This window comes from Miscanthus floridulus, chromosome 3 (genome assembly GCF_019320115.1).
Source record: "Miscanthus floridulus cultivar M001 chromosome 3, ASM1932011v1, whole genome shotgun sequence".
Taxonomy (NCBI): Eukaryota; Viridiplantae; Streptophyta; class Magnoliopsida; order Poales; family Poaceae; genus Miscanthus; species Miscanthus floridulus.
In genome coordinates this window covers 26,389,484-26,408,200 of record NC_089582.1, presented here as the reverse complement: position 1 = coordinate 26,408,200, position 18,717 = coordinate 26,389,484, and the positions used below count along the sequence as shown (strand labels likewise).

Here is an 18,717-nt window from a genome sequence, read left to right as displayed (position 1 = left end):
GCTAAATGGGTTGAATTTATTGAATCTTTTCCTTATATTATCAAACACAAGAAAGGAAAGGATAATGTGATTGCTGATGCTTTGTCTAGAAGATATACATTGCTGTCCCAACTTGATTGCCGAATTTTTGGTCTTCAATCCATTAAAGAACAATATGCGCTTGATCCTGATTTTAAGGATGTGTTGCTTAATTGTAGAGAGGGACGCACATGGAATAAGTTTATGATCAGCGATGGGTTTTTGTTTAGAGCTAACCGCCTATGCATTCTAGTTGGTTCCGTTTGTCTTTTGTTGTTGCAGGAGGCACATGGAGGCAGATTGATGGGACATTTTGGTGCCAAGAAGATAGAGGAGGTGCTGTCCACACACTTCTTTTAGCCAAGGATGAGGCGAGATGTAGAGCAGTACGTGGCTCGGTGTGCCACATGTCAAAAAGCTAAGTCGCGGTTGAATCCACATGGTTTGTATATGCCTCTTCCTATTCTTTCTACTCCTTGGGCTGATATATCTATGGATTTTCTGTTGGGTTTGCCAAGGACTAAGAGGGGGAGGGATAGTATTTTTGTGGTGGTTGATCGTTTTTCTAAGATGGCGCATTTTATTCCTTGTCATAAGAGTGACGATGTTGTTCATATTGCTGACCTTTTCTTTCGAGAAATCATTCGCTTGCATGGTATGGCTTCTACTATTGTTTTAGATCGTGATGCAAAATTCTTGAGTCATTTTCGGCGCACGTTGTGGAATAAATTAGGGACCAAGCTACTGTTTTCTACAACATGTCATCCCCAAACTGATGGGCAAACTGAGGTTGTGAATCGAACATTGTCCACCATGTTGAGAGTCATTTTGAAGTGCAATTTGAAGATATGGGAAGAGTGTTTGCCGCATGTGGAGTTTGCATATAACAGGGCGGAACATTCCACCACCAAGGTAAGTCCTTTTCAGGTAGTGTATGGTTTTAACCACCGTGCTCCTATTGATCTTTTACCTTTACCTACCACTAAGAGAATACATAGTGATGCTAGAGAGCGTGCTGATTTTATTCGTAAGTTGCACGAAACAACTAAAGCAAATATTGAAAGAATGAATGAAAAGTATAGAATTGCTGGTAGTAAAGGTAGAAAAGAGATTAAACTTGAACTGGGTGATTTGGTTTGGTTACATTTGAGAAAAGATAGATTTCCTGAGCTGCGCAAGTCTAAATTAATGCCAAGAGCAGCTGGTCCTTATAAGATCATTGAGAAAATAAATGATAATGCCTACAAACTTGAATTGCCACCCGAGTTCGGGGTTAGTCCCACCTTTAACATTGCAGATTTGAAACCTTATTTGGGAGAAGAAGATGAGCTTGAGTCGAGGATGACTCCAATTCAAGAGGGGGAGGATGATGAGGACATCACTTCTTCAGAGGTACCCATTGATCCTCCAACCGTCATGCAAGGTCCAATAACCCGGGCTCGAAAGCGACAACTCAATTTAGAGGTGAGCTCGTTCTTAAGCGATACTTTTCATACTTTTGAGAATAGACTACTACCTAATGATGTTATCTTGATTAGGAACATTGGAGAGGGTCATGAAGGACTTAGAGGAAGTGGTGGAGGTGGTGATGACCAGCAAGGACGTCCAACACAAGCCGGAGGCCCAGTCCAACAAGAATTCGAGTCTGCCTCGGCCTCCAGGATCAGTCTGCCTTAAACTGGTCACCTAGGACGCATCCGGACTCTGTTTTCAATGATCCACATATGGATGGAAAACTAATTTGATAAGGAAGCCAATCCAAGTGGTTTCACATCAAAAGCTATTCGGAATAAATGGGAAATCATCAAAACAAGTCAGCATCTAGAATCTGCCAGGGTGCTGCGATACCGTCTTTTGGTCCATTGGACCATGTATTGAGTTTGGGCCCATTAGGGGTGCGTCCAGGGGTCTTGCATGAGCCTAGAGTCTTCATAAACAGCCGCCGCCCCTCCATTAGGGTTCAGGTTTTGCTTAGATTATTCTGTCAAGAACAGTTTTGCCGTTCATCGGTTTATGAGACCCAACTTCGTGGGATAATCATTCATCTGCAATTTGGTTGCGTTCTTTCTTGTTCTTGCTTGTGTTCTTCGTTGCACAGGCAGGGATTAGCCTTCTTGGCGAGGTCAACTTGGTCCATGACTTGGTTGATAACTAGAGGAGCTGTGGTGCTAAAATTGCAGGGTTCGATCTTTTGATCTGAAGCTGGATCGGTGTGTCATTCTCCGCCACAACGATAGTTACCATCACCTGACAGAAGATCAGGATCCCCATCTCCATTACCTGGCACCCCTTATAATATTCAAAATAGTATTCCAATATTGTTGGCCAAAAATATCCAGTTCTGCGAATAATCCATTTCATCTTATGAGTCGATTGATGAGCTCCACAATCCCTTCATGCACTTCACCCATCAACACCTTAGCTTCATCTTGACTTAAGCACTTGAGCAACACCCCATCGACTATTTTGTAATATAGCTGATCATCCAGTAAAACATACTTAGTCGATTTATACCTTAGCTTTCTGATAACTTTCTGTGATGGATTCCTAAGGTAATCGGCTATTTCAACTCTCCAATCATTATTCGAGGTTTCACTACTCAAGACTTCTTGAAACACTCGATAACCTGACGCACTTTGAGCTAAACGATTAGCCTCTTGATTCTGTGCTCTCGGACTATGTTGAAAAGAGACATGAGGGAATTCCTTGAGCAACCTTTGGCACTCATCATAATATCCCCTCAGAGTATCTTCTTTGCACTCATATAGGCCGATCAACTGATTAATAATTAACTGTAAATCTTCAAATACTTCAATTGCTTCGGCCTTAACTTCATGAAGAAGTTGAAGCCCCTTAAGAATAGCCTCATTTTCCGCTTGGTTGTTGGTAATCATTGGTTCAGTTGGAAGAGCAAACTCGAAACTTGCCCCCCGAGGTGAAATAATAACAATACCAATGTCACCACCTTGTTTGCATGATGACCCATCAAAGAACAATGTCCATGGTACCGGCTCCACATAGCCAACAATTGGCTTATGATGCTGGGTGAAAAAATTGGCTATTACTTGCCCTTTGACCGCTTTAGTCGATTCATACCTCAAGTCAAATTCTGACTATGCAAGAATCCACTTTCCCATTCTTCCATTCAATATTGGCATTGATAGCATGTGCTTGATCACATCAGTCTTGGAGACAACTGTACACTTAGCCAACAATAAGTAATGTCATAACTTAGTGCAAGAGAAATATAAGCATAAGCATAGCTTCTCGATGGGAGGATATCTTGTCTCTAGATTTAGAAGCCTCCTACTGAGATAGAAAATAACTCACTGTCCTTCGAACTCTTGCATCAGGGCCAATCCAATTGTCTGGTTATCGACCGATGTGTAAAACTTAAAAGGCTTACCTTGCTGAGGAGGGACTAGCATAGGTGGACATTTTATATATTCTTTTATTTCCTCAAACGCCTTTTGTTATACGTCACCCCACTTAAATTCTTGATCATTTTTCAATTTCAACAAGGGAGAAAACGGTAGAACTCTTTCCGACAAATTTGAAATGAACCTTCTATAAAATTAATCTTACCAAGCAAAGATTGTAACTCTGTTTTAGTAGTCAAGGGCACTGCCTCATCAATTGCTTTTTTGCTTTTTTGACCAACTTCGATTCCTCTCTCGTGGACCATGAAACCTAAGAATTGTCCAGCTAATACTCCAAAGGCACACTTATTAGGATTCATCTTTAGACCATATTTTCTTATGCATTCCAGAGTCTCCCACAAATCAGCTAGATGCTCCTTATACCCCTAGGATTTTATCATCACATCATTAATGTAGATTTCAACAATCCTACCGATCAACTTATGAAAAATATAATTCATTGCCCTCTGATAAGTTGCACCGGCATTCTTCAGACCAAAGGTCATCACAACCCACTCAAATAAACCGATTGTGCTAGGGCACCTGAAAGCGGTCTTTGCTATGTCTTCCTTAGCCATGAAAATTTGGTTATATCCTGCATTGCCGTCTATGAAGCTAATGACCTTGTGCCCGGCTGCTGCGTCTAACAACATATCAGCTATTGACATCGGATAACCATCCATCAGTGTGGCCTTGTTTAGATCTCTGAAATCTATGTAAACTCTTAACTTTCCATTTTTCCTATACACAGGGACAACATTCGATATCCATTCTGCATATCGGCACAGTCGGATAAACTTTACTTCCAGTAACCTTTCAGTCTTTTTTTTATATCATCAAGCACGTTTGGGTTGAATCTCCTCAAAGCTTGTTTAAACGTCCAATATCCAGGTTTGATTGGCAATCGATGTTCAACAATCGATCAGACTAGGCTAGACATCTCATAGTATTCCCAAGCAAAATAGTCTTTAAATTCCTTTAATAAATCAAATAACACTTGCTTATACTTAGGATCCAACTTGGCACTTACATACGTTGGCCTAGGCCTATCTCCAGAACCAATATCTACCTCTTCTAATTCATCAACCGACGTGAAGCCATGTCCTAGTCTGCCATCTATACCATCTATTGGATTATCCAATAAAAAAAATTCAAAGCCGACTACTTGGATTGGCTGTTGGCTTTCATTATTGATTTTAATGAAGCCTCCTTCCCATAACTTGCCAGAAAAACACTCAAAGTCTTCTAGCTCCCAAAATACTAGATTAGCTGTTACGATACTCATAGATTCATCAGTGTGAACTAGCTCGATATCATCTCCATGCCATTGAATCAAACACTGATGCATGGTTGATGGCACACAACAGTTTGCATGAATCCAATCATGACCAAGGAGTAAATTGTATGACCCTTTTCCATCGATGATGAAGAACGTGGTGAGCAGAGTCTTACTCCTGATTGTCAGTTCGACGTTCATTACCCCCCAGGTCTTAGACGCATTACCCCCAAAATTCTTAAGCATCATGTCAGTCTTAATCAAATCTCTTGGTCCCTTGCCAAGTTTATGAAAAGTGGTGTAAGGCATAAGATTGACAGAAGCACCTCCATCCACTAATATCTTGTTCATTGGCTTCCCATCAACAAAACCTCTTACATATAAAGCCTTTAAGTGTCGATGCTTGACTGGTTTATCGAATATAGCATGTTGTATAACTGTCAACTTGGCAACTATTTATTCATACTTCGATTCATCAAAATCTAAATAAACTTCTTAATCCGCTAGAGCTCTGAATTCTGACGGCGACAGAAAAGCCATTTGAATATTAGCCGATGGTTGCCTTTTATCGGCTGTTTGCTTAGCACGCCACACTTGAGGTCTACCAGATGCTTGAGCCTGTTCCAGTTCTCTATTCCTTAGGCATTGCACTCTTCTTTTCTAGCTTCTTGTCAGACATCCTGGACACCATTGGCCTTCCTGCCAAACATATTTTTCCTCATCACTTTCTTCTTCATAATCAGCCCAATTTTGATCAACAACTCGCTTTCCAAGCCGATCATGAACACTTCTATTTTTTAAGCACTGATCCATGTTGTCATGATGATACTCATCTCGAGTATGGATAGACCGGTGGTTGGCTTGAGATTGCCTGAACTCCCAATATTGCTCGCTGCATTTCAAACAGTTATTTCTGATAGGCAATTTCAAACCTTTGTTCTAGCAATGTCTAAAGAAAAGACAATTCCAATGTGATTTAGCTTGTTTTCTTTCATACCTCTCCTTTTCCTATTGATGTTGGTATTCTTGCTCCTCTAACCAACGCTGATAATCATTTTCCTTCTGTCGCTGCCATTTATTCAATAAAATTCGAGGTGTAACACGCGGCTTTATCATCCCATCCTTTAACGTTTCCCCCTCCTTATATTGGCTCTTTTGCTTGTCGTGATGTCTTCTAATTTCTCTATATTCATCAGCAGATATTTGAATCTTGGGATTGACCGTTCCAGTTTCTATTGATCTGGTTGATGTTAGGACCTTAGTCTTTCCTTTGAGCAGCCTAGCATTGACCATGTTTTGATCTCCTGGGAAAGGATTATCATCAACTTTCATTTTCTGAGGCGTATTGAATTTGAGCCTTCCTTGCTAAATAGCCCTCTATATATGCTGCCGGAAAACTCTGCACTCATTAGTAGAATGAGATGTAGCGTTATAAAACTTGTAGAACTTCTTATTCTTCAACTGATCGGGAGGCAACATAACGTGATTATCGAGCAACTTGATCTACCCCTTCTCAAGCAAGAAATCAAAGAGCTTGTCCGATTTTATGACATCAAAGTCATAGCTCTCTTTGACTCCTCTTCCCCAAGGATTTGGCACCATTACTGTCTTTTTACCCCAATTCCATTCAGCCATGGCAACCTCTTCTTCTACATCATCTTCATAGTTGTCATCGACTGAATATGGATTATATGCTTCGGCCATTGTGGTACTTTTCTAGAATAGGGTATCTATATGCATACTCTAGAATTGGCTACTAAGCGCTGCCACTCATTGAGCCAATTGACCCAAGTTATCAAACTCTTGCCCCAGCAGCTTCTCTCTCCATGTTGGCAACATTCCTTCAAAGGCCAAAGCAGCTACTGATCATCAGCCAAGTTTAATGAGAAGCACAAATTTCTAGTCTCTCGAAACCTCTGAAGAAACTCGGTGCCCGATTCATTAGTTTTCTGCCTTATAGTTGTCAAATCGGTAATCTTCTCTTCTCCTATCCCAGTGTAAAAATATGTATGAAACTTCTTCTCTAGGCCAGCCCAATTGGCAACGGAGTTAACTGGTAATGATGAAAACCAAGTGAAGGCTGGCCTTGATAGGGACAAGGAGAAGAAGAGAACTCGATGGGCTTCTTCAATGGATGCTTCGCCCAACTGTGTAAGATACCGACTGACATGTTCTATTATGCTTATGATGTTTTAGCCAATGAACTTAGCAAATTCTGGAAGCCTGTAATTTGTAGGAAGAGCGACCAAATCATACCATTCTAGCTATGGGCATTTGTATGAGAAGGTCTACCCTTTTGGCTTCAAACCGAACTGATTCTTCATCATCTCGGTCACTCTCAGCAACAACTCATCAGCATTTGAATTTGGATTCCTCCGCACCTGCTGACCCATCTATGGATTGAAATCCCATGTACCTTGATACCTTAGATTTAGAATCATGTGAAGGGTGTTGTAATCTATGCCATAATGATATCCCTATGGAATCTCTATCTGTTGGGTCCTTTGCTAGTTTGTTGCTTGAAGTCTCTGGTTATACATGTTAGGATCTATATCTCTATGGATCCTTTGAATTGATGGTGCTATTTTTTGAGCCGACAATGGTATGTGGCCTGATGTGCCAAAATCAATCATCTAGTTCTGACCTTGCCCCACTGGCTGTTGTATATGCTGCACTGATGATCCGAGATTATACTATATCTGATTCGTAGTAGCACCTTGAACTTGCTCAGATGAACTCTGAACTACCTGGACATCATCATTACTGGCTGGTCCTGCTTCTTGATGGCTAGTACCGGCTTGATTAGTCCCCTGAATTGATGGATGTAGAATGTTGTAATAAGCCGGCCCAACCTGATCAACTAGAAACCCATGAAACACCTATTTCATGGTGTTGTGGAATGTGTTCAAGAAAACTTCATTATGGTTCGATATGGCATCATAAACAGATTTGTTTACAGCTTTTACGAAGAAACGCTTGTCTTCAGCTTCATCTACATTTGTCTGCCCATGCAACAGAACTCTCAGTAGTGGATATTTCTGAACAATTGTATTGTCACGTGTCTTGGTGTAGGACAACAAACACTTGTTCTGAAATTCTTCTATAGCATTGCTGATGACATCTTTATCTTCATCAGGTAGATCTTCATACGGTACCATAAGGATGTCATTGTTGTTGTAAGCCACCATGACAATTGTGGTGTCCCACCGGGCATGCCAGAATGTGTGTCGGCACAAAAATGTGCTGGGCACATGAGCAAGCCAGAAGGGTCTGCTCGATGGAGCTGGAGATCCGTCTGGCTTCAACACAGGGATGATCGATCCTGCGTACTCCTCTCGAGATGTGCCAGTCAATTTGACCCTACAATTGACAAGGAGAGAAAGTTTATCAGTAATTTAAGGTGGAACATGCCGGTCTATGCCCAGATAGTTCCAAGTGTGCCACTTCGGGAGCAGCCATACGGGAAGAATGGTTAAATAGCAGATTCGCATAGAAATTGGCTATTACGAACTATAAATCTCATGGGTAGCGATACAGTACATGTATATGTAAATGAGATCATCAGCTAGGTGGATATTACCAGTATGAATCATTGAGCCGATGAATCTAACGATAAAAGATATAGCATGCAAGCAAATAAACTGTCTAATACAAATGGACCTACAAACGCTCTGAATCTAATCTGTTACCACCAACAGTGGGGTTCGACCGGATCGATGGTAGCTATGATGATAGTAACAAACTAAAACCAAAGAATCCATAAAACCATCCATACTTCGATAGGCTTTTCGAAAGACATACTATACGTGAAGGCTCAAATGAATCGGGTGAAATAGCCAATTCTGGTGAAAAGGGACTACAGTGTGTGAACAATCAACTATTTCACATGAACAAACTTATGGACTCCTCAGACTCAACCTGCTATCTCTAACAATGGGGTTCAACTAGATCGAAGCAGCCATGAAAAAGACAACAAATCAAACCCTTAAAGTACATAGATCTATTCACGCTTAACAAAATCATAGACACACACCATAGGCGTTAACGCATAGGCGATCGGCTATTTAGCCGATGCAGCATAGCAAATAGCTAAGGTCACTCCTAACTAGGAACAAATCTACTAACTAGCATCCTCCAATCTATAGTGCCATCAGTGGGGATCGACCAGATTGTTATAGCCATAATGGTGAACTATAAACTAGATTCAACTAGCCAACAAACCTCTTCAAGATTATTCATGCCATAACCTTGTACTATGCACAATCAAGATCGAAGTAAAAATAGCCGATGAAGCATATTCCATCGCTCAGAGTAAGAAACATCATGTTGTAGTAAAGCGAACGATGGACTAAAAGGATATAAGGCCGATCTAATTCGATCTCGACCGGACAGATTGATGTTGTTGTAAACTAATAACAATGAAAACATCAGCAAGATCGGTAACTTAATGAATCTACCCGAAGGACGCCACCCTTAGATAGAGCCGATAACTTGACCTTAATCTAATTCGAGCAGTGGAGGTCGACCGGATCGATGCAGCTATACTTGAACTAGACAAGAGTCGATAACTAGCTTATACTAGAGTCGTAGTGGAGGTCGACCGGATCGATGCAGCCGTACAAACAGAAGTATAAGCCATGACGGTACTAACAGACAAGCCAGAGTTCGGCCAGACCGATGCAGCCCTGCTCGCTAAAGAACTCACCGAGATCTACTCTACTCCTACTCCTAAGGGGTGGCCAGAGCTGAAAAAGTAAATGACTTGTATTTGATTGATTGTGTCCTTTACAATAGCTAGGGTCCAATATTTATACCCGGAACCTACGCATGAATCCTACTTAAGCATGACTCATTACAATGTTTGGCATAAGAGAAAACATTCCTAATTTAAGATAACTTGGACCTTGGTCTTTCCCTTTTTGTACAGTCCAACATGTTTTTTTACGCCAACCGTAGCTTTTATCGTTATTTGCTGGCGCTATCTATGGAGAGCCGATTCCAGTACTACATTTGAATCAGCTAATACCGACCTTTATGCAATCGATTCCTCGATGACACTATCTTGGGGGCTTTCGAGTTCATACAATTCTTCTTCCCAAATTTTGGTGTAAACACTCACTTAAATGAGTTTGAGCAGACCTGTGCATGCCTACACATTGCGGGCATGTCAGATGAAACCTTACGATGGAAGCTCTTTCCCATTTTTTAATAGGAAAAGTTAAACATTGGTACAATCTCACCATTAAGAGTAGACAAGGAGATTGGGAAGCCATATGCTCTAGTTTTTGCTGGCAATTCTTTCCCATCTCCAGGGTAGTCAAACTTCGTTTAGAGGTTCTATCTTTTAGACAAAAGAAAAAAAGAATCTCTAGGCATGGCATGGGAATGTTTTAATACTCTCATTAAAACTAGCCCTAACCTTGTGATTCAAGACCCTATTCTTCTTGAACACTTTTATATGGGTCTTAATAGGAAAACCTCGAGACATCTTAATACGGCCTTAGGAGGCTCGTTCTTGCATGTCTCCACCAATACGGGGAGAAGCATTCTTACTAAAATCTTAGAGGACACCCCTAAAGAAGTAGAAGACAAGCCATAAGAGGAGAAATCCTAGATAGCTGAACCCGAATCCTTACAAAACCCATCACCAACCTCTGCTATCCCAAATCCTGAACCACCGGAAAAGGAGGAAACTGCAATTTTGGATTTTATGCTTGAATTCGAGGATGAACTTTTTTATGAATATGGAAATACCTCAAATTACCATACTATGAGGAGACCCCAAAAGTCTAGGAAATTATCATTTCATGAAGAACCTTTAGACCCTTCTAAGGAAGCTTTCCTTAAAAAGACTACGAAAGAGCTAGTGTCTATTATAAGTAATGAATGGCTAGAAGAGTCAGAGCTTTCCTCTGATGTGATTCGCTTAGATTCACCTTCTATTTCCATTCATTGCTAAATTAATAAAGCTCCTTTCGATGCTCTTTACAATCTAGTTGTGGGTGTTAACATCATGTCTGCATCTTTTGCTCATAATTTATTATAACACATGCCATTAACCTCAACAACAAAGTTATTGAAAGGTCTTTCAGGACACATTCTCCCAACTTTGGGGATACTTTATGTCCTTCCTATCCAGGTAAAAGGAACCAAAGTTCATTTGAGCTTCTATATCTTTGATATTATAGAGTTTGACCTATTAATAGGATAACCAATTGAAAGACTTATCCAAGAAGGACAAACAGGGAAGTTCAATATAAGACTTGGGAAAAACTTTAAGCTTTCTATACCCATTACTCATTCTCTAAATGCTGAGAGTGAGCCAATTCCTAAGGAAGACCCAATGGAAGAGATTAAGGCTGCATCTCTTGATGACTTAATCGAACCCAACCTTAAAGATGATGCCTAGTTCTTCATCGAGGAGGAAGATGAAAACCCTATAGACCCTGAACCTCTAGATTAATTGTTGGAACCTCCTAAGCCCTCCATTGAACTTAAACCCCTGCCTTCTGGTCTTAGATATATTTTTCTCAATAATGATCAAGATTCTCCTATGATCATAAGTGATAAACTCTCTCAGGAAGAATCCCTCCGCTTGCTAACTATCTTAGAAAAGCATCATTCTGCTTTTGGCTACTCACTCCAAGACCTTAAGGGAATTAGCCCTGCTCTTTGCACCCATCGCATCCCTACAGATCTAAACTCTTTACCTTCTAGGGAGCCCCCACATAGGCTTAATAATGCGATGAGTGAGGTTGTTAAGAAAGAGGTTTTGAAACTCTTGCACGCCAGGATCATCTATCCTATGCCACATAGTGAGTGGGTAAGCCCTGTTCAAGTTGTGCCTAAAAAGGGAGGCATGACTATAGTTCAAAATAAAAAAAAATGAATTAATCCCCAAAGAACTGTCACTGGATGGTGGATGTGTATAGATTGCTGAAAACTTAACAAGGCAATAAAAAAGGATCACTTTCCATTGCCCTTCAATGATAAAATGTTAGAGCGACTTGCGAATCACTCTTTTTTCTATTTCCTTGATGGGTATTCAGGTTATCACCAGATACTGATCCATCTAGATGACCAAAGCAAAACCACTTTTACATGTCCATATGGAACTTATGCTTACCGTAGAATGTCTTTTGGGCTATGTAATGCTCCAGCTTCTTTTCAAAGATGCATGATGTCTATATTTTCTGATATGATTGAAGAAATCATGGAAGTTTTCATGGATGACTTTTCTGTTTATGGAAAAACTTTTGATGATTGTCTTCAAAATTTAGACAAGGTTTTGCAAATATGTGAAGAAAAGCACTTAGTCCTTAATTAGGAAAATGGCATTTCATGGTTAGAGAAGGCATAGTGCTTGGACACTTGGTGTCCGAATGAGGGATTGAGTAGATAGAGTAAAAATTGAAATAATTGAACAGTTACCTCCTCCCATAAATATCAAAGGGATCCGTAGTTTTCTTGGTCATATTGGTTTTTACCACCGCTTTATAAAAGATTTTTCACATATTGCTAGACCACTTACAAATCTTTTGGCTAAGGATGTTCCCTTTGAATTTGATGATGCGTGCTTGAAATCTTTTAATATTCTTAAGAAAGCACTTATCTCTACACCAATCATTCAACCCCCTGATTGGTCGCTACCTTTTGAAATCACGTGTGATGCTAGTAATTATGCTGTGGGGGCAGTTTTGGGACAAACCAAAGATAAAAAGCATCATGCAATTGCTTATGCTAGCAAAACTTTGATAGGACCTCAACTTAATTATGCAACAACTAAAAAAGAACTCCTAGCTGTTGTTTTTGCTATTGATAAGTTTAGATCTTACTTAGCAGGAGCTAAGGTGATTGTTTATACTAATCATGCTGCTTTAAAATACTTGCTCACTAAGAAAGATGCTAAACCCAGATTAATAAGATGGATTTTGCTACTCCAAGAATTTGATTTAGAAATAAAAGATAAAAAGGGAGTAGAAAATTCAATTGCCGATCACTTGTCTAGAGTGCAGTTTGAGGATTCAGAGGGACTACCCATCAATGATTCACTGCGAGACGACATGCTCTTCAAAGTATCAAAATCCGACCCCTGGTACATAAATATTGTAAATTTTATGGTTGCAGGTTTTGTACCACTAGGGGAAAACAAAAGGAAGCTCATCTATGAAAGTCGTCTCCACATATGAGATGAGTCATACCTCTTCAGAGTATGTTCTGACAGTTTGCTCAGAAAATTTGTACCAGCAGAGGAAGGCACCAAGATTATCGAACGATGGCACTCATCACCATATGGAGGACATTATGGCGTATTCCACACTCATTCGAAGATTTGGTAGAGTGGGTTCTTTTGGCCAACCATGTATGAAGACATGAAGGATTTTATTCGGAGATGTGGAGTGTGTCAGAGGCACGGGAATATCAATTCAAGAGATGCCATGCCACTCACCACCAACCTTCAGATCAAGCTCTTCGATGTCTGGGGAATTGACTACATGGGACCATTTCCAAAGTCAAAAGGCTATGAGTACATCTTGGTGGCAGTGGACTATGTCTCCAAGTGGGTTGAAGCCATGCCATATAAAGCTACTGATGCAAAGAACTCCAAGAAGATGTTTGAAGAAATAATATTTTCAAGATTTGAAGTTCCAAGGATGGTGATTAGTGATGGAGGAACACACTTCATGGACAAGAACATCCACCACTATTTGATGAAGCATGGGATCCATCACAATATTGCTACTCCATATCACCCTCACACAAGTGGCCAAGCAGAAACATCAAATAAACAAATCAAGAACATTCTACAAAAGACAGTCAACGAGATGGGAACTACATGGAAGGATAGACTACCCGATGAAATATGGGTCTATAGAACGGCCTATAAAACACCATTGGGGATGTCACCATATCAATTGGTCTACGGGAAGACTTGCCATCTACCTGTTGAGATAGAATTCAAAGCTCATTGGGCCATCAAGCAATGGAAAATGGACTTTAAAGCCGTAGGAACTAAATGGAAGATGCAACTCTCTGAGTTGGATGAATGGCGTGAAAAAGCATATCATAACGCCAAGATATATAAGGAGAGAACCAAGAGATGGCATGATAAGAGGATCAAGAATAAGGAGTTTGCCCTAGGAATTAAGGTATTACTTTCTAATTCGAGGGTTAAATTATTCGGGCACGGAAAACTTCAAAGCAAATGGGAAGGACCATTCAAGGTGATAAGCACTTCGTCTCATGGAGCGGTAACACTTCAAAATAATGAAGGTATGTTATTCAAGGTAAATGGACACCATCTCAAGATCTTTCTAGAACCTAAAAACCACCTAAGGATTTGGATGAGGTAGATTTTCTGATCTTACCATAGATTTACACCACTGTCATCCTCCGTAACGTTTTGTAACACAAAAATATACTTTTCAGGATTAGATAGAAGTTAAAAACCACCGCAAGAAAAATCACCCCAAGACCCTGACATGTGGAGCCATCTGGCCCCACCTAGAGGCCGTCTAGCCCACTATCAGCGCCTCTCGTGTCCCGTCAACTCTCTCGTGTCTTCTAGATCCTTCCTCTTCGCAATCCCATAGTTTTTCGATGCATTCTGTTTTTTCTCATTATGAGACCTCATATGGATAGATCTTGACCCCTGCTGCAAGTTGAACCCCTATATAAATGAGCCCCTGCCTATCTCCATTGCCATCCCATCAAAGCTTTCTCCTCCAACAACAACAATGCTCTCATCCTCTTTAGTTCCAATGCCGGTAGAGAGATCATCCCCTATGGACCTGATCTTAGCAAGAAGCCCGATGCACTAGCGCTGACCGTTGTTCCTCTAGAAATTACCCCAATTTGCTCAAATCAATCCTACTATGCCCAAGCCATTCGCCATCCACTAATCGCTCCATCGCTGCCGCTGCTACGTCTTGAAGGAAAGCCTCTCCAACAAGAGCCAAAGCTAGATGCCTAGAAGCTTTTCAAGGTGATGAAGGAGATTAACCATTTTCCGCCAAAGGATCATGAGGTGCTGACTGGACTAAAGACCAACAAAATTGGAGATATTACTTGTGCGAAGTACCGAACGGTAACCCCTTGTACAATCATTAATGGAATCCAGGCTCTGCCGGATCAGATCAAGGTTGTTCCCCCGAAGGAGAGGAAGAGGAAGGCACTATCACCACCTGAGAGTCCAAGGATGACCATTGCCCTTCTAGAGAAGAAGATTGAAGACCTCTCTGATGTAGTTTATACCCTAGAGCAAAGGCTTGACGAAGAACGTGTTCGTCACAAGAGCTTAAAAGAAGACCTAAATGATTTAAATCACTTTGTTGTCAAATCAAGGAAGGAGAATTAGGTAGTCATTTTGATAAGGCATGAGTGTTAGTTTAAAATGTGTGATATCATGTGTTTAGGTTTGTTGCTTAGCTCAGATGTTAGACCAGTCGAAAGTTTGTGTTAGCCAAATAAAAGTTTGTGCTTAGTTTGTGCTTGTGTAAAAAGTGCCTTATTGAAATTAATGGAGTCATTATTATTTGTTCCCTATTTATTTTGGATATGTATTTATCTCCACATGTTGTGCATAAAGTTATACAAGGAAACAAGTGTGGGGGAGACACATCGTAACAACAAGATGTAATTTAATCACAAAAATCATGAAATTCAGAAAAGTAAAGAGTCAAGAACTATGTACAACAAAGTGGGCCTCGAGCAGACCCTAGAGTGGGCCACCTAGCCTCCTCTATGGGCCGCCTGGCCTAGCACTGCACCGCCTCACCTCGCGCTTTGTCCACAGTCAGGTTTGCGACCCATACACTCTATTTTCACATGTTTTGCTTTCCGTTTCGAACCGAATTGAAAATCACTTGATAAAACAACTTAAAACGTAAGGAAAGGTTATTTTAGTCATGACTTAAGGATAGACTCATATAATACTTTTCCTGGAAGTCATGCCACTATTGGGAACTTATTATTAGGGACCCCATGTTACTTAAGTTGTTGTGGAATGAGATATAGTAGAATAATGATAACTTGATTCTTGATGTCTTGTTATTGGAGAATTTTATTTCAAAAAGTAAAATGAATAGCTACACCTCTCGTTTGTGGTAAGTAATGTCCTACTAGAGCCATACATGATATATAGACTAGGGAAACCTTCTACATATACTACTTGTCATGGTGTTGAGTTTGGTCAAACCTTGTGACCCTTGTTGAGAAACTTACCATGCTCTCAAGATCAAGATCACGTACACTCCACATATATCTACTGCTCCTACACTAAGAATATGCAACAACATGTTTTCTATCCACCCAAAAATGTTCTACTCCTACATTAGGAATAGACACAAAAATATGATTGTTAGGATAAATGCTCCAAGTTCTTGTAAATGTCTCTCTTGAAAAGTTTCAATTACAGAAGAGAGGCATGGGCTATGAAAAAGTTATTCATGAAAAGAAAAAGTATTGGGAAAAAATGGACAAGTGTCTGAAATATCTAAAACAATGGGTACTCAGATGCCCGCCTGAAAAAAATGAATAAGATAGCCCATGTTTTCTTACAAAAAGTTTTCAAAGTTTCAAAAAACAAGAGAGACAGGTTTCATGGAGCATAGTCGAATTAGGTTAGCCACCATATATATATTCCACACACATGCACATCATGATCTAAGAGTATGGCATTTTTCTCCTTAGATCCTTGTTTTGACTTTACAATATATGCAATGCGAGTATGTTTTCACATTCATCCCTACCTAACCTCCATATAAGCTTTTAGAAGTAGGAAAAAAGAAGGCAAATTCATTAATGCCTTGGTGAGGATCCAAAAATACCATGTATATAGAGTGATTTGAGAGTACCACAAAAGGAGAAGGTGAGCTATGTTTTCTTTTAAAAAATCTTAAAATGTTTCTCCAATTGACTTGACTTGACTGAAGGAAGATGATGATCTGTTTCAATCTGTTCCATTCTTCAATCGCCTAAAGTTTCATGGTAGACACTTTGAAATCCTGCAGTGCATGAATGACTAGGAATGGTTTTATGTTGATGTCTTATCTCAAGGTTATGTCCTGAGTAATCCATCCTTTTATCGAGGACGAGTAAAAGTCTAAGTGTGGGGGAGTTTGTTGACGGTAGTTAACACTCATCACAAACCGTCAAAATACCTTGCATAAATGGCTAAAACGGATCACCAATGTAGACTTAGGGGTTTAAACTAACAAATTCTACAAGTTTTGGTGAATCTGTGTTTCCAGCAATATGTAATCAGAAAAACCACCAAGGAGGACCTATTGTTCAAAGGAAATCATAGAATTTTGCTGCGTAACCAACATGGGAAGGTTCCAAAAGACTCCAGGAGGCTCTCCACTAGGAGACCACATGTCTTTGACATGTGGGGCCTCCTAGGCCCACTGCCAGGCTGCCCGACCCCTAGTGGGCCCACCTATCAGCCACATTGCTACGTTGATTCTCCACTGCCTTCTAGGATGCATCTCAGCCGTTATTTCAAGTTGGTTTGATCTAAGGGCTGAGGATTGATGCTCTGGCCTATATATACCTACTTGTACCCTAGGGAAGATCCCTCATTTGATCCTAAGATCTGAGAAGTCAGAAACCCTAATTCATATGTCCACCAAGATCAGGGCTAGCAATCAAGAGAAGATTAGTCCTCAATAGGATCTAGTCTTGTATTAGAGATAGAGAGATAGAGTGAGAGGGAAGAGTTTTGGAGGAGTCCCGGCCTATCGGTGATCTCTCTATAGCTTGTACCCTGGCAGAATCAAGTTCTTCTTAAGCTTGCTTATGAGATTTCTCTGGTGATCAACTTCTAATTCAAGTAAGCATCTTGTTCAGATTATTCTTTAGGTTTGCGACTCTCTTTTGAGTACTTTAATCCTTGTAGCTCCTAGGTTAAAGTAGTATTCATAGTGTAAGTGTGGTGCTTAGACTCGGTTACTCATGGATGTACCCTATTTTCTAGATTGGTGGTAGCTCACGAGGGTGACTCTTATAGCCTTGTTAAATCCTCTATAGTCCACCTCCCATTAGTAGGCCTAGCAGGACTTTGTTACTATAGGAAACATACTCTGCTTGTGTTTTCTCTAGTAATATCCCTAGAATTGAACAATATAAGACAAAGCTTACCAAAGTTAGAACTAGAAGACCTTAGCAGTCTCCTCTACGCTCCTATTATATAGCCTTGATTGTGAAGTTGGGTTAAGTTAGAATTGGTTATTATCACCCCTATTCCTTTGGGTTCGATATAAAACTAGCTTACTCTCGGTGAAGTGCTACAACGGTATAATATCTGTGCGCTTGTGGATTATTCTGTGTGCATTAATTTATACCAACACTAGTTGGTAAGCAAGTGGATGGTACCACGATACCTCTCTCTCTTGCTCGCTCTCTGCATTGCACACGTGCTCGCCGGTGCTTCGTCGGACTCCCCGAGCTACCAAGTTGAGCCCCGCATCGCCTCTGTGCCATCGCGGCCCACCCCAATCCCACCATCAAGATCGCCTTCATCCCCCCTTTCTTCCCATGCCTATTCTGAGATGAATAGTGACTTCTAGGGCCTTAACCGTGTGCACCAACGAGGTCCCTCGCCGCCGGCCATGGCCAACCGCCGCGCCAGCACTGTTTTGGCCGACAGTCTCTCTCTCTCTCTCCCTCCCCAGCTTCTAATCTGAGCTGTTCAATTTAGATCTAACCGCCCATATCGCACCATACCCCTTTGTTAGGCAATTTTGCTAAAGAGCCCCTCTACTTTTCTAGTTTTGAACTCTCTATCCATGGCCTATTTTAAAATCTGATTTTGGATTTGTTTTAATTCAAAAATAAGATCCACTTATTTACAGTTTTACCACTACCTTCTTTAGGCCATAACTTCTGTGTTTTAACTTCGTTTTAACCCATTCAAGTTGCATTAGATTCACAATGACGTAATCTACATGATAGTAACACTGTTTATCATGTTTTGTACTTTCAAATTAAATATTAATCTGATCC

The 18,717-nt window shown here is 40.5% G+C and overlaps 1 pseudogene; it reads left to right on the top strand.

Annotated features, from left to right (window-relative positions):
- The window catches only part of LOC136543361 (uncharacterized), a 48,296-nt pseudogene extending 33,226 nt beyond the window's left edge, over positions 1-15,070 (top strand).
- The last annotated feature ends 3,647 nt before the right edge of the window (positions 15,071-18,717 follow it).